The following is a 21,357-nucleotide window of genomic DNA, read 5'->3' as shown; positions in this document are numbered from 1 at the left end:
CGGATATCGTGGACATATCGGATGGCCAAAATTCATATCGTATTGCGAATATTGGGGAAATATCGGGGATATGTGGTAAATATCAGAATGTCATAATGAATGTTTGCATACATAGTATAATGCATTAAAATGTAATCTCAACATATGTAATAAAATTTAAGCATACAAAATATGAATAATATATGTTTAGGATCACTAATCAACCTTCTAAAACAAACAAAAGTGCAAAGCAACGTTGCAACATTCGATCTGTTTTTTTAGGGCAAAATATCATTTGATATAATGGGGAAATCTTAATATCTCGCCCAATAATTCCAAACAAGGTATATTATTTTGCAATAAGCTATATAAAAAAATATATTGGTTCACATATCGGCTAATATATCAGCCAATATATCGGCCATATTGGGGATTTATCACTCAAAATAGCCAAAAAGCGATAAAGGATATTTAAAGACCATATCGGTTGCGGCAAGCTCTATAAAAGGATATATCGGGTCATGTTGGGGATATTTAAAATAATGACGGGATCTATCCAGAAGTGGGCAGACCTAGAGAGATTATTTCTGGCTAGATTCTTCGAAGACGACTTAGAAGTTTTGGTCACTTCTCTTCTTACCACCAAGCAAATGATAAGGGAACCCAAAAAAGTCTTTGTTGAAAGATTTTGAAGCATAACTCTTTGATGCCCAACGGGTATGACGCAAGAAACTCTGGTGGAAACCTATCAACACAACTTACAGATCAGTCTCTTAACTCAGATGGGGGTCACAAAATGGCATTCTTGGAAGCAACTAGTCTCTCAAAGCGAATAAGCTGAGGAACTCGTTGCCAAGGTTAAAGCTGAAGAGGAATGCAAGCAAAGACAACCGACACAATGTGACCAAAATAATACTCCCTGATCAAAGGAGAAAGATATTCTAGCCACTGAGGCTATCACTCGAGCACCACCTGCTAAGTAGGACAAGGCATCGAGCTAACCAAGAACACCCAAGCAATACTCTTTCAAAGAGGATCATGTGATAACTCTTTTCAAGTTACTTCAGAAAAATAACAAGTTGAAGCTTCCTGAAGCTAAGCAACCTGAAGAATCAGAGAAGGTAGAAGACCCTAACTACTGCCTATTCCATAGAATACTAAGACACCCAACGAAGGGGTGTTATATCTTCAAGGATATCTTACAAGCTTTAATTGATGCTGAAGTGCTTAAACTAAGGCCAGAACAGAAGATCGTATCTACTAACATGATTTCGGTCCAATTTAGAGATTTTCCACCTGTTGCAGCTCCGAATGGTGTTGTTCCTATCCCTAAAGGAGAGTTACACATGAGGAATATCAACCTGCATGGTTAAAAGGATAAAGGATTGGTGCCTCTTACTATTCCAAAAGGAGAGATAATATGAGTCCATCTTGATTTGCTTGATGACCGGCAGTAGACCGGGGTATCAGGGAAGAAGAAGAGAAACAATGCTAAAGCTTCTAATATGATTAGCCCCTCCCTGAATGAGGATGATGTACATCTGGCCCCTCTCACTGACTCGGAGGAAGAGAAAATTACCCTGGTGGCCGAGCAAGGAGCAAACCCTGGAGCAGGCACCAGGTTAAGGAAGACATACCTGAAGGGGTATGATCAAACTGCCAAAGAAACTAAAAATCCAGCTAAGGAGGTTGGGGGTTCCCTCCCAAAAAATCCAACCGATAAAGAGAAACCAAAAAAAGTTTGTTATAATAAGAATCTCCTCCAACTAGAGGTAGGATGGTTACACACTCCGTTCTGCTTCAACGTCATGATGCAACTGGCTAATATCCCTGCTAGGATCACTCTTTATGAGCTTTTAAGGCTATCCAAGTCCATGAGAAGGGCTCTGATTGAAGCTTTAATGGATACAAAGAGATTTATTGCTCAAGTGCCTGTCATCCCAGTAGCTACTGAAAGATCTTCTTGCACATAATGCTTACAAACTATAAGGAGTCTGCATTGCATATCGTTCACCTAGGAAGATATGCAAATCAAATACAAGCATGACTAACCCTTATACTATACAGGGTATATTGGGTCTTCGGAGATCGACCATGTCCAAGTCGACCCAGGATCCGGCCTTAGTATTATGCCATACAGAGTAATACAGTTCTTGGAGACTCCTCTGCACCGGCAAAACTCAACACAGACCACTATCATCGTCTTCAACGCTAACAGCATGTGATCCATGGGTAAGATCAAACTCAAATGCCAAATCAGGGACCTCAAATCGGAAGTGACCTGCTACATCATAGATGCGAATATGTCCAACGATCTATTATTGTTATGACCTTGGATTAATGCAAATCGTATTGTCCCATCTACTCTCCATCAAGTGATGAAGTATGTCAATGATAAGGGAGAAGTCAGAAACCTGATAGCCTAGGGACAACCATTCAAGGGTGTGAAAAACTATCATACTGATTTAATTTTCTACCTGGACTCCTAAGAACCGGAGCAGCCAAAAGAAGATTCTGATAGCAGCAACGAAGCAGACGACGAACCCCAGCCTGAACTTGAGGAAGAATGACTGTGGGAATTAGATTTGAATGTAATGAGCCATAATGAGCTCAACAACAATGATGTATCTAGTGAGAGCGAGTGGTACATTAATGAAAATTTCAACTTGACTTACTTGTCTGATGTATCCCCTGATACAGGTGCAGGAACAGATCCATGGTATGTATTGTATACCGAAGCATCACTTAATGCTACTCAAATCATCTTTCACTCCATTTGAAGAGATGGAAGACGCCCAGAGGGCCTTCTTCATAGTCTCAACCAAGAAGAGAGGCCAAAAGGCTAATCTATTTTGGGAAAGTCAACCCTGGGGCACCTAATCAGGGGAGTTCAAAGGAAGACCTTGGAATCCCACAATTCCATCATTATGGGTCCAAGTCCCTCTATATGATGAAGAAGATGGGTTATGACTTTAATAACCCAAAATGTTTAAACTTCGGGAAAGGAAGACGAGCACCAATTCGGTCTTTCACTCCAGAAGGAAGAACCGGATGATGTGGGGATTGATCATGGAAAACTGTAGGAAGCGATTTAGGCTACGTCTCAACGGGCCGCCGTGCCCCTCTTCAAAAAATGAATGTCTATATCAAGATCACTCATCTAGAACATCATCATGAGACTCCAACGTTAGCATTGGTGCAATCTTTAAAGGCCTGTCTGTGAACATAACCTCATCTAGTCATCCAGACGAAAACGAAGAAGATGACGAAGAGTTGATTAAATCGACTGGCGATCCTTGGATCAAACGTCTTAACATTTTATGGGATATACGTTTCGAGCAACGCGAGCCACCAACAGAAGATAAGGTGATCCAAATAAACATGGGAGATGAAACCGATCCTAAGCCCGTTTTCATAAGTGAAAGTTTATCACCATCCAAAAAAGGACCTTGTATCTCTCATTTGAGAATATATAGATATCTTCACCTGGAACTATGAAGACATGCCTGGTCTTAACCCAAAAGTAGCCATGCATCATCTCAACATTGATCCGGATACGTGACCCGTTAAACAAAAACAACATCGATTCCGTCCAGGGATCATGGAAGCAATTGAATCGGAAGTAAAAAAGATTAACGATTTAAGCTTCATCAGGGAGGAGCAACACCCTGACTGGGTCACTAATATTGTTCCCGTAACCAAAAAAATAGGAAAGTCAGGATCTGCGTTGACTTCCGTGACCTATTTGTCGTATGTCCAAAAGATGATTTAAAAAAGAATTCTAGTTTACCAAATGTTTCTAGTAGACCATATGTTTTTAAATATGATTTTTGTGGTAGAGTTGGTCATTTAGCCAAGTTTTATTTTGATTTGCGAAAAGTTTCTAAATCGCAAAATATTTCAAATAGACCAACATTGTTTCAAAATATTTTATATTTGCAAAATAATCTTAAAAGACCATCTATGTTTGCAAATATTTCTCGTGCACATGTTTATAATCAACAAAATCAAATGGGCCTCTTTTATTACACTTATTGCAATCGGAAAGGTCATTTGCATAATTTTTGCTTTGACTGTGTTCGTGCATCACATGCGCCCAAAAGGGTTCATAACCCTATGACATTGAGCTTAAAGAATAGGGGTCATGACCCTAACCCTTTTGGTACCAAGAATACTTGGGTACCAAAACATATTTGAACCAAGAATTTTTAGTGTTTTTATGTTTATTTTTCTTGGTTTTGAAAATTATGCTTTAAATTTTTTTTGAATATGAAAACAATTCTTTTGTTTTCATGATTTTTTTTTTTTGATTGTCATAAGAGGTTTATGTTTTGATCAACCCCCGAATTTATTAGGTGTTAATTCCCAAATCCTTGTTTACCGAGTGATAAAATATTTATATTGGTTGTTACTAGCTCAAGAGCTAGATATGGTTACCTCTCTTGATTTAAAAAAAAACAATGATGATTTGGTTTTATGTAATTTACTTGTGATTTATAATTTTATTGGTTGGTTTGTTTTCATTTGAAAACTTTTTGCATGATTCTCATGTTCTTCTTTCTTTTGATTTCATAAATCTATTTTTATACATGGTTTTTCGGCTTGTGTTAAGACACACTATTACATATTGATATATTTATATGAGTTCTCATTGTCTTGTTGTATGTGAGTTGTGGTTAGCATATTTTTTTATTTATGTTTGCTCACATATTTGTGTTGGTCCTTATTGTATATATTATATATATGGCATTTTGATAGGGGGAGCAATCCCTATATTTGTTTTATACTCACCATGCTTATTTGTAGGGGGGGCTTTCGCTCTCTTCATTCTTTTGTTTTTTTCCTTTTTGATGTTGTCAAAGAGGGAGAAATATTATGAGTATATTCTTTTTTATTTATATGCATGATAATCATAATTTGTATATTCATTTTCTTTCATGCATATATCTCTTTTTGTAAATTATTTGTCTTCATCAAAAAGAGGGAGATTGTTAGGTCCTTTTGTTTTGATGATGATTTACAAATAATTTACATCTAATACTATTTGTCTAGTATTTGTGTCTTGTATTTATTCTAGGTAAACAATAAGTTGGAGGATGGATGGAATTGCGCATTCACGATAATATCCAATGGAGGTTGGCGAAATAGTGGAATAAAGCAATGCATTTCAAGTTGAAGATCCAAGTTTAATCTTCATCCACAAGATTACCAAGTTGAGCTCATTGAAGACCTTCATCAAGCTTGGGTAATTTAGTTTAGGTTTTATATTATGTGTGTTAAGTACTCTAAGCTTAATATAATATACACACACATTTTATTGGGTTCATTGTACATACATGTTTTTGGGTTTTCATGTTTATGAATATGAAATTACATATTTCATATTTATTATTGTGTTTTGGTTTAATTTCATAGATATGAAATAAATATATATTCATATACATACTCATATGTTTCATATTCTATTGTATTTGTGAAAATATTATATTTATTATTTATAGACTTCATAACAATAGTTTATATCTTCCATTAAGTCTATATAATCATCGTGTAAAGTTTCAAAACATGGTTTAGTCAAAATATCAAAATTCATGTGTTTACATTTTCATGTTTTGGACTTATTTGCAAAATAATGATATTTTACAAATGGGAAAAGAAATTTGAAAAATTCCTTTTCTAACATGTGTATTATCATGTCTACAATCATTTCTCAAAGTTTTATATTTTTTGGAATTTATTTGCTATTTTTAAATACACTTGAAAAGTCAGATTTTGGACATGCACAATGTCTGTACATGTTCATAAGTTGACTTATCAGGGTTGATAAGTCAACTTATGAACTCTTCTAGAAAGTGCATTTTTCTGCTAAGTCGACTTATTCATGAACATAAGTCGACTTATGATAAGTCGAATGCAAGTCGACTTATGACCTGAGTTTTGTGTGTTAATTTTCATCTTCAAGTCGACTTATGTGAACTTTCAAGTCGACTTATTATAAGTCAAATACAAGTCGACTTATACTAAGTCGAATGCAAGTTGACTTATAAAAATGAGCGTTGCACAGTAATGGCTATTTCCAGATTCTGTTTTTGTGTGGGTTTTTGGTTATTTCCTTGGGGTTTTGGCTGATGTCTTGGGTTGTTATAAATACTCCATTGCATTTACCTCTCCCACCCAACAAGAGAAAAGTTTTAAAAGAGTTTACAAGTTTTGTTTAAGGGTTTAAGTATGGTTTAAGAGTTTTAAGCTTGTGAAGGTAATTTCACAAGAGCTAGAGGAGATCACCATTTGTGTTTGAGCTTCAACTCTTCTCTCTCTCTCCCTCTGTAATTTCACAAGAGCTAGAGGAGATCACCATTTGTGTTTGAGCTTCAACTCTTCTCTCTCTCTCCCTCTTGTCATCATATAGAGAAGTTTCCTAAACTCATTCTAGATATTTATTGTTTTAAATTATAATTTCTATTAAGCTAGATTTACATTGAGTTTAGATTGTTTTGATTTATCTCTTTGTTCACACACAACCTATTGAGCTTATTATATTTACATTCATAGTATAATTTAGGGTTGTGGGTTTGTGACATTGAGTTGGGCCTAATTGAGTTCTCACATTGTTTAGAGAACAATCATTTGATTTGTGAGCCTAATTGTGAGTTGCACATTCTATTACACTTAGACACCAAAAGAAGTGGTTGGTGAGAGACGGGGTCGATTCCAAGAGGAGTAGGGTCGGTAGTAAAGCCTAATGAGAGGTGGTAATTCCGAACACTTGAGGAAGTTGACACAGGCTAGGCCAACACTTAGAGGGTGTGAAGTGTAATTTGTAAGTGTGTTAGTTATAAAGTTTTTGGTGAATTAGAAAACCGATTGTTGTATTGTGAGGATTCACTTTCTATTACACTAGTACACCAAGAGAAGTGTGTGGCGAGAGACGGTGTCGTCCCAAGAGGAGTGGGGTAGGTGGTAAGGCCTAGAGAGTGGTTATAATTCCTAACAATTGAGGGAGACACGGGCTAGAGACCAACACTTGAGGTGGTACTTAGTGTGTTTACATAGTGAGTGATTGTAAAGTTTTCAGTGAACTAGAAAACCGAGTGTGAGGTGTAAACATTATTCGGGTGAGTGTAGAAAACCCGGTTGTGATAGTGGAGATATCCTCGAGGTGAGGAGCGGATATGTAGGTCGTGGGGATCGAACTCCGTGATCATATCATTTGTTTGTGATTGCATTAACGCACTTATTTTTGTGTTCATATCTTATATCGCCTTTGTCTATTGCTTATTGTTCATATTCCCACTATCTTGTTTGTATTCATATTGCCCTTGGTTTATTATTCTTGCATATATCTTGTTGCATATCATATTTGTTAGGATATTTGTTAATTAGTTTTAATCGGCATTTAAATCGGATTAGATTAGCATAAACCTTATTCACCCCCCTCCCCTAGGGTTTCTTCCTAATGGCATTAGGGTGATTTCACAAGAATCTCCTCCAACTAGAGGCAGGAGGGTTAACCGCTCACTTCTGCTTCAACGTCATGGCGTAACTGGCTAATATCCCTGCCAGGATCACTCTTTATGAGCTTTTAAGGCTGTCCAAGTCCACGAGAAGGACTCTGATTGAAGCTTTAACGGATACAAAGAGATTTATTGCTCAAGTGCATGTTATCCCAGAAGCTACTGAAAGATCTTCTTACACACAATGCTTACAAGCTACAAGGAGTCTGCCTTGCATATTGTTCACCCAGGAAGATATGTAAATCAAACACAAGCATGACCGACCCTTATACTACACAGGGTATATTAGGTCTTCGTAGATCGACCGTGTCCAAGTCAACCCAGGATTCACCCTTAGTATTATGCCATACAGAGTTATATAGTTCTTAGAGATTCCTCTACACTGGCTGAACTCAACACAGACCACTATCTTCAGCTTCAACGCTAACAGCACGCGACCTATGGGCAAGATCAAACTCAAATGCCAAATCAGGGACCTCAAATCGGAAGTGACCTGCTACATCATAGATGTGGACACGTCCAACGATGTATTGTTGTGATGACCTTGGATTCATGCAAATTGTATTATCCCATCTACCCTCCTTCAAATGATGAAGTATGTCAATGATAAGGGAGAAGTCAGAACCCTGATAGCCTAGGGACAACTATTCAAGGGTGTGAAAAACTACCATACTGATTTAATTTTCTACCTGGGCTCCTAAGAACCGGAGCAGCCAAAAGAAGATTCTGATAGCGGCAACGAAGCAGACAATGAACCCCAGCCTGAACCTGAGGAAGAATGACTATATGAATTAGATTTGATTGTAATGAGGCAGAATGAGCTCAACAGTAATGATGTATCTAGTGAGGGTGAGTGGTACTTTAATGAAAATTTTAATTTGGCTTACTTGTCTGATGTATCCCCTGATGCAGGTGCAGGAACAGATCCATGGCATGTACTGTATACCAAAGCATCACTTAGCCTACCGCTCAAATCATCTTTCACTCCATTTGAAGAGATGGAAGATGCCCAGAGAGCCTTCTTCATAGTCTCAACCAAGAAGAGAGGCCAAAGGCCAATCTATTTTGGGAAAGTCAACCATGGGGCACCTAATCAGGGGAGTTCAGAGGAAGATCTTGAAATCCTACAATTCCATCATTATGGGTCCAAGTCCCTCTGTATGATGAAGAAGATGGGTTATAACTTTAATAACCCAAAAGGTTTAAACTTCGGGAAAGGAATACGAGCACCAATTCGGTCTTTCACTCCAGAAGGAAAACCCCTGATTATTATCATAAAACTAGGAGAGGATTAGGCTACATTTCAACACCCCCCCCCCCCCTTTGATTAGGCTACATTTCAACACCCCCCCCCCCTCTTTAGAAAATGAATGTTTATATCAAGACCACTCATCTAGAATATCATCATGAGACTCTGAAGTTAGCATTGGTGCAATCTTTAAAGGCTTGTCTGTGAACATGACCTCGTCTAGCCATCCAGACGATAAGGAAGAAGATGGCGAAGAGTTGATTAAATCGACTGGCGATCTTTGGATCAAACACCTTAACATTTTATGGGATATGTGTTTCGAGCAACGCGAGCCACCAACGGAAGATAAGGTGAACCAAATAAACATGGGAGATGAAACCGATTCCAAGCCTATTTTCATAAGTGAAAGCTTATCACCATCCGAAAAAGGACATTGTATCTCTCATCCGAGAATATATAGATGTCTTCACTTGAACTATGATGACATGACTGGTCTTGACCCAAAAGTAGCCATGCATCGTCTTAACATTAATCCGGATACATGACCCGTTAAACAAAAACTACGTCGGTTCCATCCAGAGATCATGGAAGCAATTGAATCGGAAGCCAAAAAGCTTAACGATTCAGGCTTCGTCAGGGAGGAGCAACACCCTGACTAGGTCGTTAACATTGTTCCCATAACCAAAAAAATAGGAAAGTCGGGATCTGCATTGACTTTCGTGACCTAAATGCCGCATGTCCAAAAGATGAGTTCCCCATTCCCATCACGGATATCATGGTTAACAATACTTATGGATATGAGAGGATGTCTTTCATGGACGGATTCTCAGGGTATAATCAGATTAAAATGCACATTGAAGACGAAAAGCACACATCTTTCATAACACCACTAGGGGTGTATTGTTATACAGTAATGTCTTTCGAACTAAAAATACTAGAGCAACCTATTAGCGTGCTATGAGCACGATCTTCTATGAACATCTATGCTAGAGGGCGGAGTGCTATGCAGATGACATCGTAGTGAAAAGCCAAAAGAAAAGTGACCATCTCTCAGACTTGAAGATGATATTTGACATCATGCGAGTACATCAACTAAAGATGAACCCTACCAAATCTTTACTAGGGTTAGCCAGTGGTAAATTCCTTTGATTCATAGTCACCTCTAAAGGGATTTTCCTCAATCCAGAAAAGGTTCGGGCTATCCAAGAAATGTAGTCTCCGAAAAATATCAAGGAACTTAGAGACCTACAGGGCAGATTGGCTTACATCTGAAGATTCATATCAAACCTCTCACGACGCTGCTAACCCTTCACCAAATTAATGAAGAAAGAAGTCTCCTTTGTTTAGGATGGAGACTGCCAAAATGCGTTTGAAAAAATCAAGCAATATCTCACTCAGCGGCCCGTCCTAGTGGCCCTGATGATAGGAAAACCATTTCTGTTATATGTGAGGGCCATGAAACATTCTCTGGAAGCTTTACTATCTCAGAGCAATGATGAGGGTCATGAGCAAACAATCTACTACCTCAGCAAAATCATGATTGGAGACGAACACCGGTACAATCTGGTGGAAAAAGAATACCTTGCCTTAAATTTTGCCATTCAGAAAATACGACAGTACTTAGTTGAATAGACTATTCATGTTATCTCCAAAGTGAACCCTTTGAGAGTTCTCATGACGAAACCTTCTTCGTTAAATTGCCGTCTCACAAAATGGATGATACTTCTGTCATAATATTCAATGTAGTTCATGCCTCAGAAGGTTGTTAAAGGCCAAGCCCTGGTAGATTTCTTAGCTAACCATCTGATGCCTGATTCTTCTAGATTATATGAAGACTTACTAGACGAAGTTGTAGAGGCTTACGTAACTCAAGGAGTCATGCAAGTATGAAAATTGTTCTCCGACGGTGCATCTAGAGCAAGTCCTGATGGAGGAATCACAGCCGGTGTGGGGGTTGTGCTCGTATCCCCAGCTAGTTAGGTGATCCCTAGAGGATTTTCCTTAGTCGAGCCATGCACTAATAATGTAGTGAAGTATAATACTTTGCTACTAGGAATACAGCTGGCCGAGGAACTCAACATCCAATACCTTGAAGCCTACGGTGATTCTCAACTCATCGTAAATCAAGTCCGAGGAGAATACGAAGTGCGTAACAAGAATTTGGTCTCATACCATTTGTATCACCCTAAGTTCCCTCTAGGAAATTGCTCAGAAGAGGCAATAGCAGAGATCGTTTGTGAAGCTTCTACAGGTCTTGAACCAAGTGATTGGCGATTCCCGTTCATCGACTATGTATTGCATAGCATACTGCCCGGTGACTTTAAAGAAGTGGTCGCTATTAAACGGAAGGCCCTTCGATTCTATTACAATCCAGTATCTCAAACTTTGTATCGAAAATCGTAGGATTAAATTTTGCTTTGCTGCCTTTCCAAGAAAGAGGCATAAGAAGCTCTCAGAGAAGCTCACGACGAAATGTGAGGAGCTCATCAACCCGAAGCAAAACAAGGGGATCAACTCAGTAGGCTTGGCTATTACTAGCCTAAAATGATCGTCGACGCCATCAATTATGCTAAAAGATGTAACGTGTGCCAGGTCCACGGTGATTTTATTCATCAAGCATCAGGGAATTTGCATCCAACATCTCCGTCTTAGCCATTCGAGATGTGGGGAATGGATAATGTTAGACCCATTTTCCCTCTAACATCTAAAGGGCATCAATTTATCTTGGCAATAACTGATTACTTCTCCAAATGAGCAGAAACAGTTCCTTTGAAAGAAGTTAAGGCTTCGGACGTGGTCAAGTTTATCAAACACCATGTCGTCTATCATTTTGGCGTACCAAGGAGAATAGTTCATGACAATGGAACCTAATTTGTCAGCTACAGATTTTAGAGATTCTGCAATAAGTTTAGAATCCAAAGCATTGCATCAATAGCATATTACCCGCCAGCTAATGGCCTTGCGGAAGTTTTTAACAAGACAATCGTGATGCTTCTCAAGAAGTTTGTCTCCAAAAGCTGACACGACTGAGACGAACGACTCAGTGAATGTCTATAGGCCTACCGCACAATGGTAAGGACCCCGACAAAAGCTACTCCCTTCTCTTTGGTGTATGACTGCAAGGTTGTACTACTATTAGAAATTTAGATCCCATCTCTTAGAGTTGCCCTTGTGACCGGGATGACAGATGAGGACTGTCATCGACTTTGCCTTCAAGAACCGGAAGTGTTGGATGATAAGCACCTTCATGCTTAAAAACTGATCGAGTTATATCAAGCTTGGATCTCCAAAGCCTACAATAAAAAGGTCAAAGAAATGATCTTTAAGAAAGACAATCTTGTCTTAGGAGTCAGACGACCCATGGTCATGACGCACAAGACGAAAGGGAAGTTCAATCCTAAATGGGTAGGACACTTCGTGGTAGAGTCAGTCTACTCGAATGGAGCATGCCGTCTCATCAACCAAAAATGTGATAGACTCATGATGCCAATCAATGGGAAATTTCTTAAGAAATATTACCTATAGAGAATCATAGGGTCCCCCCCCCAGCTGAGTCTAAAAAGGGAACTTGAACTCACTTGGACTGGGGGTTGGTTGCTTGGAATCTACTGGATTAAGAGTAACGAATCTATCACATTATCTAGTTAACATTACACTTCAGATGATTATCATCCCCACAGAGTATAACTTCAGTTTATTTCATTCTTAATATGACAAACTTCTCTGATGACAAAATTCTTATCATGTTAACACTACACCTCTGACAGTCAACTTATCAATCCTCTTCAACATGATAATAGGTCCACAAAGTTGTTCAAATCACAACAAAATTCCTATCATGTTAACACTACATCTCTGATAGTCAATTTATCAATCCTCTCTAATAGGATGATAGGTGCACAAAGTTGTTCAAATCATAACAAAATTCATATCATGTTAACACTACACTTCTGACAGTCAACTTATCAATCCTCTCTAATAGGATGATAGGTTCACAAAAATTGTTCAAATCACAATAAAATTCCTGTCATGTCAACACTATATCTCTGACAGTCAACTTATCAATCCTCTCTAATAGGATGATAGGTTCACAAAGTTGTTCAAATCATAACAAAATTCCTATCATGTTAACACTACACCTCTGACAGTCAACTTATCAACCCTCTCCAATATGACGATAGGTCCACAAAGTTGCTCAAATCACAACAAAGATCATGTCATGTTAACAATACACCTATGATAATTGATTTATCACTTTTACCCATAGGGCGAAAAAATGTCGAGGTCAAACCTACGTTCCAAGAGCCAAATGCCCACCCTTACACGGGTTTAGCAAGGCAAATCCTTCCAACCGAGTTCATGATGCATTCGAAGTGGATGTAGTAACCAGCTCCTTTATGACAAGGAACCAACAACTCCAAGACCAAACTTGAGATCCAAAGTATTTTAAAATTTTGTTCCAGTCAACCATGAACTTTTGAAAACTTTAGAGGGGGTTCTATAGGCTGTCTAAAAATTACTATAGATAGCTGATCCCCACAAAACAACAGATGATGAAAGATACAATCTGACGTCATTCACATCAACAAGGGAAATTTACAATCTAACGACCTCCGCATCAGTGGATGAAATTTACAACGTGATGACTTTCACAGCAGTTGGTGAATGTTACAAATTGACGACTCTCACATTCCATAAAGGCCAAGTGTAAAGATTACAAGATGGCAATCTGCGAAAAAGTCAAAGAAATGAGATTATAAATTGACGATCTCGACAAATCCAAACGCGGAGCACCTTTCCGCCCCTAAAACTAAAAACACAAAGGTCACTCTGCATTGCCAAGACAAAACGTAGAGTTCACCCTGTATTTTCAGAACTCAAACGCAGAGGTCTAATTGTGGGATCGCTGCAATGGCACTCAAACACTAGAAGGGGGGTTGAATAGTGTTTATGAAATCTAACGCGGAAACTTTAAATTTCAATAAAATAATATCACAAAGAGTAAGAAAGATCAAACCAATGTGTAGACAATCACAGAAAATTGCATACGCAAACACAAGGATTTATACTGGTTCGGTCCTCCAGACCTACATCCAGTCCCCAAGCCTCGCTTAAGATTTCTCCACTATTTCCACTTGCAAAACAGCAAGCACTTGCAACCCGCAAGCAAACAGTACAACTTCGACAATCTTCAATTGCCAATGCCACAACAATCTCTTCTTTCAAGAGATTATCAAACTGAAACAAAATGGTACAACTTTCTCTTCCTATAAGCCTTGATGTGTAGATGTGAGTGACTTACAATAGGCTATAGGAATGGTTTTTGTTCTAGATTGGTGGAACTTTTATCAAGAACAAAACTAAAATTTTTATGCAGTTTTTCTCTTCAAAATGATCTTTAGAAGTCAAGAAAAACTCAAGTTTATATAAAGGATTTCAGTTATAAAATTTCAGAACTTAACACCTATTTATAGGTATAATTTTCGTTCAAAAATATTCAAAAATAACTGCCAAAAACGTTCATAGTCGACTACACTGTAAACTCAGATTCTGGAATTTTTCTGTTTAGTATTTTGACTGTAACTTTCTCATCCGATATCGGAATGAGGTGATTTAAGATTTGTTGGAAAGCTCTTAAAGAGACCTACAACTTTGGTCTTTTGAGTTTTTCCAGATTCTAATTTTTAAGGGGTATAAATGAAATATTTTAAGACTCACTCAATATCTATAAACTCTAATGGCTAACATAGGGGATTTCTATTGTTAACCAACACACTAAGCATGTGTTAGTGTGTTCTAACACTATGTGTGTGCATGTGTGTGAGTGATCAAGGCTTGTACAAATTTCTAAGCAAAGAAAATATAAAATTACATTTTGACAATAAAGTATATCTTCTTCTTTGCTTCATTTTGCCTTGAACTCATCTATGTCTTGAGTATCTCTTTGAATATAATTGTCGATATAACTCTGATACTACAAAATAAATGTTAGCACATAATACACACAACATATAATATTTGTTATCATCAAAACAAACTAATCTTGGGGTCAAGATTCCTAACATTCTCCCCCTTTTTGATGATGACAAATATATGTTATTAAGATATAAAAATTTTAATCCCCCTGCATGAAATCATTAAATAAAATCTTTTACTCCCCCTGCATCAAAGCATTAGTAAAAAATTTAAAATTTTCTATATAACTCCCCCTTTGTCATTAGCAAAAAGAAATAAACATAATTCTAATTAAAATTTTCTTTTCTTGGGTACCTTAATAAAAATATCAAGCACTTTGGTACCCTTTTATATTATGTTATTAGGATTAGCCCTTAGGAATCCAAACCCAATAAGAATTTGGTTTACCTACATTGTATGAAAGATAATTTTTAGAATCACAAATATCCTTTTTGTAATTTGATAAGTATATCTTTCTATCACTTAAACATGCATTTTTAGGAACCCAAATGTAGTTGGATTTTAAAATATTCTTACTTGCAACTTTCTTCATAAGCATTTTTCTATCATTATGTGAAAATACCTTAGAACTAACATGCATAGATGTATCACTATCTGCATGATAATTACTTTTCACAAATTTAGAATATAAATCAGCATGATTTTTCTTTTGCATAGAAGAGTATATTTTCTCATTACTGGAGTTAGAAACATATCCTAATCCTTGTTTACTCTTAGCAGGTAATTGATAAGAAAGTAGATTATCTAGATTCTCTTTTCCTTTGTTAAATTTACCTACATTCATTAATATAGTTTCATATTTGGTTTTAAGACTTTTAACATTATCATCCAAATTTGAAATACGAACTTTAAAGAAATCACATTCTTTTTTAAGAAGTTGATTGTGACTAGATAACTTGTAATTTTCAGAAAATAACTCTTTATTCTTCTCTTTAAGATCTTCTATTTGTGAAGCATAAGGAGAGACTAAAGTGTTATTCAAATTTTCATTTTCATTTTTTAATATTTTAAAAGAAGAATTTAGTTGCTTGTATTTCAAAAATAATTCGTTAAATGCGTCAAGTAACTCATCATGATTACTTACTTGATCATCATCAGATTCATTTGCCATAAAGCACATATTCGCTTGATGATCTTCTTTTTCCTCTTCTTCATCTGAAGATGACTGGTCACTATCATCCCATGTTATCGACAAAGCCTTCTTCTTTTTGTTCTTCACTTGTTCATTCTTGTTCTTTGTGAACCCGTTGAAATTGTTAGAAGACTTCGACTTTAACTTTTGTTGTAGGGGACAATCTTTCTTGTAGTGTCCTGGCTTATTACAACCAAAACAAGTGACTTTGTTAGTATCTTTGAATTTACTAGAAGAGAACTTACCTTTCTTCAAGAATTTTCTGAATTTGCGTGTGATTATTTCAAACTCTTCTTCGTCATCGGAATCCTCATCATCAGTAGATGCTTGGAAAGCAAGAACCTTCTTGTTCTTATCTTCATTATCCTTTTTCCGATCTTCAAGTTGCACCTCGTATGCCATCAAATTCCCTATCAAATTTTCTACTGTCAATGTGGAGAGGTCGTTGGCTTCCTCTATTGCGGTAGTCTTCTTTTCCCAATCCGAAGTAAGAGCCCGGAGGATTTTCCTAACCATCTCCACTTGTGTATAGTCCTTTCCTAACGCAATTAGGGAGTTGATGATGTCGGTGAACCTTGTGAACATTTCACCAATTGTCTCGTTGTCTTTCATCTTGAACATTTCAAACCTGTGCACTAAAACAGAAATTTTTGAGTCTTTAACCTTAGAAGTTCCTTCGTGGGTTACCTCAAGTGTGTGCCAGATTTGATTTGCGGTGTTGGAAGTAGACACTCGGTTGAATTCATTCTTATCCATTGCGCAAAACAATGCATTCATTGCCTTGGCGTCAAGATTCGCATTTGTCCTTTCCACCAATGTCCATTCAGAATATGGAGTAGTAGGCTTGTTGTAATCAGACTCCACTATGTTCCAGAGATCAAATCCTATCGATTGAAGGTAGATCTTCATCCTACACTTCCAGTAGTTGTAGTTGGAACCATCGAAAAGTGGTGGTCTTTGAGTAGAATGTCCTTCCTTGAACTGTGATGTAGATGATGTAGCCATTGATATCCTTGATTAACCTGCTCTGATACCAATTGTGGGATCGCTGCAATGGCACTCAAACACTAGAAGGGGGGGTTGAATAGTGTTTATGAAATCTAATGCGGAAACTTTAAATTTCAATAAAATAATATCACAAAGAGTAAGAAAGATCAAACCAATGTGTAGACAATCACAGAAAATTGCATACGCAAACACAAGGATTTATACTGGTTCGGTCCTCCAGACCTACATCCAGTCCCCAAGCCTCGCTTGAGATTTCTCCACTATTTCCACTTGCAAAACAGCAAGCACTTGCAACCCGCAAGCAAACAGTACAACTTCGACAATCTTCAATTGCCAATGCCACAACAATCTCTTCTTTCAAGAGATTATCAAACTGAAACAAAATGGTACAACTCTTTCTCTTCCTATAAGCCTTGATGTGTAGATGTGAGTGACTTACAATAGGCTATAGGGATGATTTTTGTTCTAGAGTGGTGGAACTTTTATCAAGAACAGAACTGAAATTTTCATGCAGTTTTTCTCTTCAAAATGATCTTAAGAAGTCAAGAAAAACTCAAGTTTATAGAAAGGATTTCAGATGTGAAATTTCAGAACTTAACACCTATTTATAGGTATAATTTTCGTTCAAAAACATTCAAAAATAACTGCCAAAAACGTTCACAAAACGTTCATATTCATTTGAAAAATATAGCTGTTAGAATGGCTGTCTGGTCGACCAGATTGAGGCCTGGTCGATCAGAAATGCTTTCTGGAAAATTTCTGTCCAAATCTGGAGCCTCTGGTCGACCAGGTACATATCTGGTCGACCAGACAGAGATTTTTCAGACTCTCTGTTTCTGGTTGTTATATCTGGTTAGTATTTTGACTGTAACTTTCTCATCCGATATCGGAATGAGGTGATTTAAGATTTGTTGAAAAGATCTTAAAGAGACCTACAACTTTGGTCTTTTGAGTTTTTCCAGATTCTAATTTTTAAGGGGTATAAATGAAATGTTTTAAGACTCACTCAATATCTATAAACTCTAATGGCTAACATAGGGGATTTCTATTGTTAACCAACACACTAAGCATGTGTTAGTGTGTTCTAACACTATGTGTGTGTATGTGTGTGAGTGATCAAGGCTTGTACAAATTTCTAAGCAAAGAAAATATAAAATTATATTTTGACAATAAAGTATATCTTCTTCTTTGCTTCATTTTGCCTTGAACTCATCTATGTCTTGAGTATCTCTTTGAATATAATTGTCGATATAACTCTGATACTACAAAATAAATGTTAGCACATAATACACACAACATATAATATTTGTTATCATCAAAACAAACTAATCTTGGGGTCAAGATTCCTAACACACTCTGTGTTTCCAAGACAAAATGCAGAGTTCACCCTACGTTTTCAGAACTCAAACGCAGAGGTCACTCTGTGTTGCCAAGATAAAACGTAGAGTTCACTCTGTGTTTTTAGAACTCAAACACAGAGATCACTCTGTGTTTCCAAGACAAAACGCAGAGTTCACACTGTGTTTTTAGAACTCAAATGCAGAGATCACTCTGTGTTGCCAAGATAAAATGCAGAGTTCACCCTACGTTTTTAGAACTCAAACGCAGAGGTCACTCTGTGTTGCCAAGATAAAACGCAGAGGTCACTCTGCGTTGCCAAGACAAAACGCAGAGTTCACCCTGCATTTTCAGAACTCAAACACACAGTTCACCCCACGTTTTCTCTCCACAATGTGGCCCTACGTTTTGACTCAGGAACAGTTTTCAAAACTATCCTATCAAGGTATGGGCATAGTTAAGGGCCCGGTTATGGGCTAGTTAAGGGGTGCCTTACACCCCTAATTTCTCCATATATATAGCTGGATCTCCAGTAAAAGAAGAAAAAGGAAGAAGAGGAGAGCAGGAGCTTCTTGGAGAGCTTGAGTTTCTTGGAGGTTTTGGGCTTCTTGGAGAGTCTTCTTAAAGCATTCTTAGATCTCTTAGCTTAGTCTTTAAACCTATTTCTTTTAGTTCTCTTGAAGGTTCAATTCTTCTTTGGAGTTCAAACTCGTCTAGAGTTCCCAACTTGCCCAGCAAGTTTTCCCCAAACTCGGGAAGAATTCCAAACTTACCTTGCAAGTTCTTAGCTCTCTTACAGAGATTTCTCAAAACTTGGCTAGAGTTATAAACTTGCCTTGCAAGTTCTCTCAAGACGTCAAGTCAAGGAGAGAAGACCGACGTCCCATGAAGTTGAAGTGCTCGGATCGTCAACGGGATACAAGAATCAAACTCTCATCACCACCAAAAAAGAACCCAGTTTTAAACAAATGGAGGGTTTCATCATTTCCTCTTTTGTAAATCGAGAAACCAATAAGAAAGTTGTAATTTCTTTTTCTAAGTCAGTTAGATAGAAATTGTATTGAGAGGATTATAATCATTCTTTTTCTAACTCGATTAGAGAGATAATACAGGTTCTATTCTCAACTTTCTTGCAATTTTCCGGCACTAATAATATTATGGACATACACGGTGCACCTAGTTTAGGTTATGCTATTAATATCCTCCAATATTAAATGATTTCTCCTATGCTCAATGGTGTGTTAGATTTAAACTTTTTTTAAAATCTAAACATTTCGATTTATGGAAAATAATCAATTATGCTTATATTGTGTCCACTTTGGTGGAGTAATAATGATAAAAAAATATTTATAAGAACAAACTTTTGTTAGAATTCTTGCTCAATGCTTTTGATTCATCTATATCTAACAAGATTGATTCTTTTGATAGTGCTTACAAATTATGAAAATTTATAGAAGCACATCAAGGCAATTTGAAGGATATCCGACGTGTTTGGCGGATTCCACTTTAAGTATAATTAGAGCTATATAATGCACATGGCCACTAGGCGATATCCCTAGTGAGGTATGCGAGTCCGATTCTAAAAATGATTTATCTATTAATGAACTCGCTTGTGCATATGAATGTTTAATGCATGTCTATAACAAATTGCATCAAAATTTTATTAATTAAAAAGCAAGCATGTAAATTTAAAATCTGATTATGAATTGCTAGCATCTAAATTTGATACTATTGATAAAGAAAATGTGATTCTCAAAGAAAACAATAAAAAAATTAAAATTGGATCATATTTCCTTGACATCTAAGATTGCTAGTGTATTTCATAAGAAAAAGAATGCCATAAAAGTAGTAGAATTCATTAAAAATAAATTAAATTCTTTTAAAAATAATGATGTTTGTTCTACTTCTATTGTTAATGCTAGTTTGAAAAATAATAAGTTGAATAAACTGAGAAACCAAATTTATTCTTTAGATTCAACTTTATCAACATGCATTAAGAATTATAAAAAGCTGGTGAGTACGTGTGCTAAGTCAAGTACAAATAAATCTAAATCATTCATTCACTATGCACACATATATAGCAAAGTTTATAAGTAAGCTATTTGCGGTCATAAAGGTTATTTAGCTAAATTTTGCTATGATGCACATAAACTCTCCAAAATCGATAAGATTGCTCCATGTGCATCTCACAAAGTTTCTAATTCTCATACACACACACATGCACTAATGTTAATCACAAGCATGTAAATGTGTTTAAGTGTGATTATTGTGGTACATTTGGTCATTTGGAAAAGTTTTATTTTAATTTAAAAAAATCAAATTTGTAAAATGTGTCAAAAAGACCATAATTATTTAAAAATGTTTATCGTGCACATTCATATGGTCATCAAAATAATGCATTATTTATAAGTCTGTGTTTCATGTCATCAGTCGACTGAGTTCACAAATCAGTCAACCGATAACTGCCTTCAGTCGTCCGATAATGCATCAGTCGACCGATGAGCTTGCAAATTTCAGGATCAAATGGATTTTTGTCTTCAACCTGACCCGTTTCTCATACTCGTTTAAATCCTAGCCTTTAACATCTTGTGTTTATCAATTTTGGTTGTTGAACACTTATATATATGTGAGAATATCCAAAATATACCCTCTCTCCATCTTCTTAGTCGACCTAAGCCCTAGTCTTTGCCCCCGAGTCTTCCAATCGACTGACATAAGCCCCAGTCAAGAGATTCCTACTGCTGGCGAGCCTTGTTCTTTCCTCAAACATCTTCTGTGCTCAGTATAATTCTACCCTCTCTCTCTACTTCGGTTTATTTCTTGCCTAAGTGTTTATCTAGGGTTTATTATCAGGATTTATCATCTAGATCTATTACCTAGGGTTTGTTAATATTAGATTGTTTCTTATCTAAAATCGTTTAAGACCTTTTTATCTGTTTATCATGTCTCAATCTCATGCCAAAAGAACTAGATCTAGTAGACCCGATCCCGCTCCCGCTTTCGCGCCTGAATTTGCTAATTATGAACGATATCTTCATAATCCATCTTTAATTAGTAAATATCGTACTTATTTTCAATTCAAAATCTTTCCCGGGAGATTTGTTAAGTTTGAAGATTTTTCTCATTTTCAGTTGCATACATGTTTTAATGATGCTAGACTA

Source organism: Asparagus officinalis, chromosome 4, assembly GCF_001876935.1.
Source record: "Asparagus officinalis chromosome 4, Aspof.V1, whole genome shotgun sequence".
NCBI classification, from domain to species: Eukaryota; Viridiplantae; Streptophyta; class Magnoliopsida; order Asparagales; family Asparagaceae; genus Asparagus; species Asparagus officinalis.
This window is presented reverse-complemented; position numbering follows the sequence as displayed.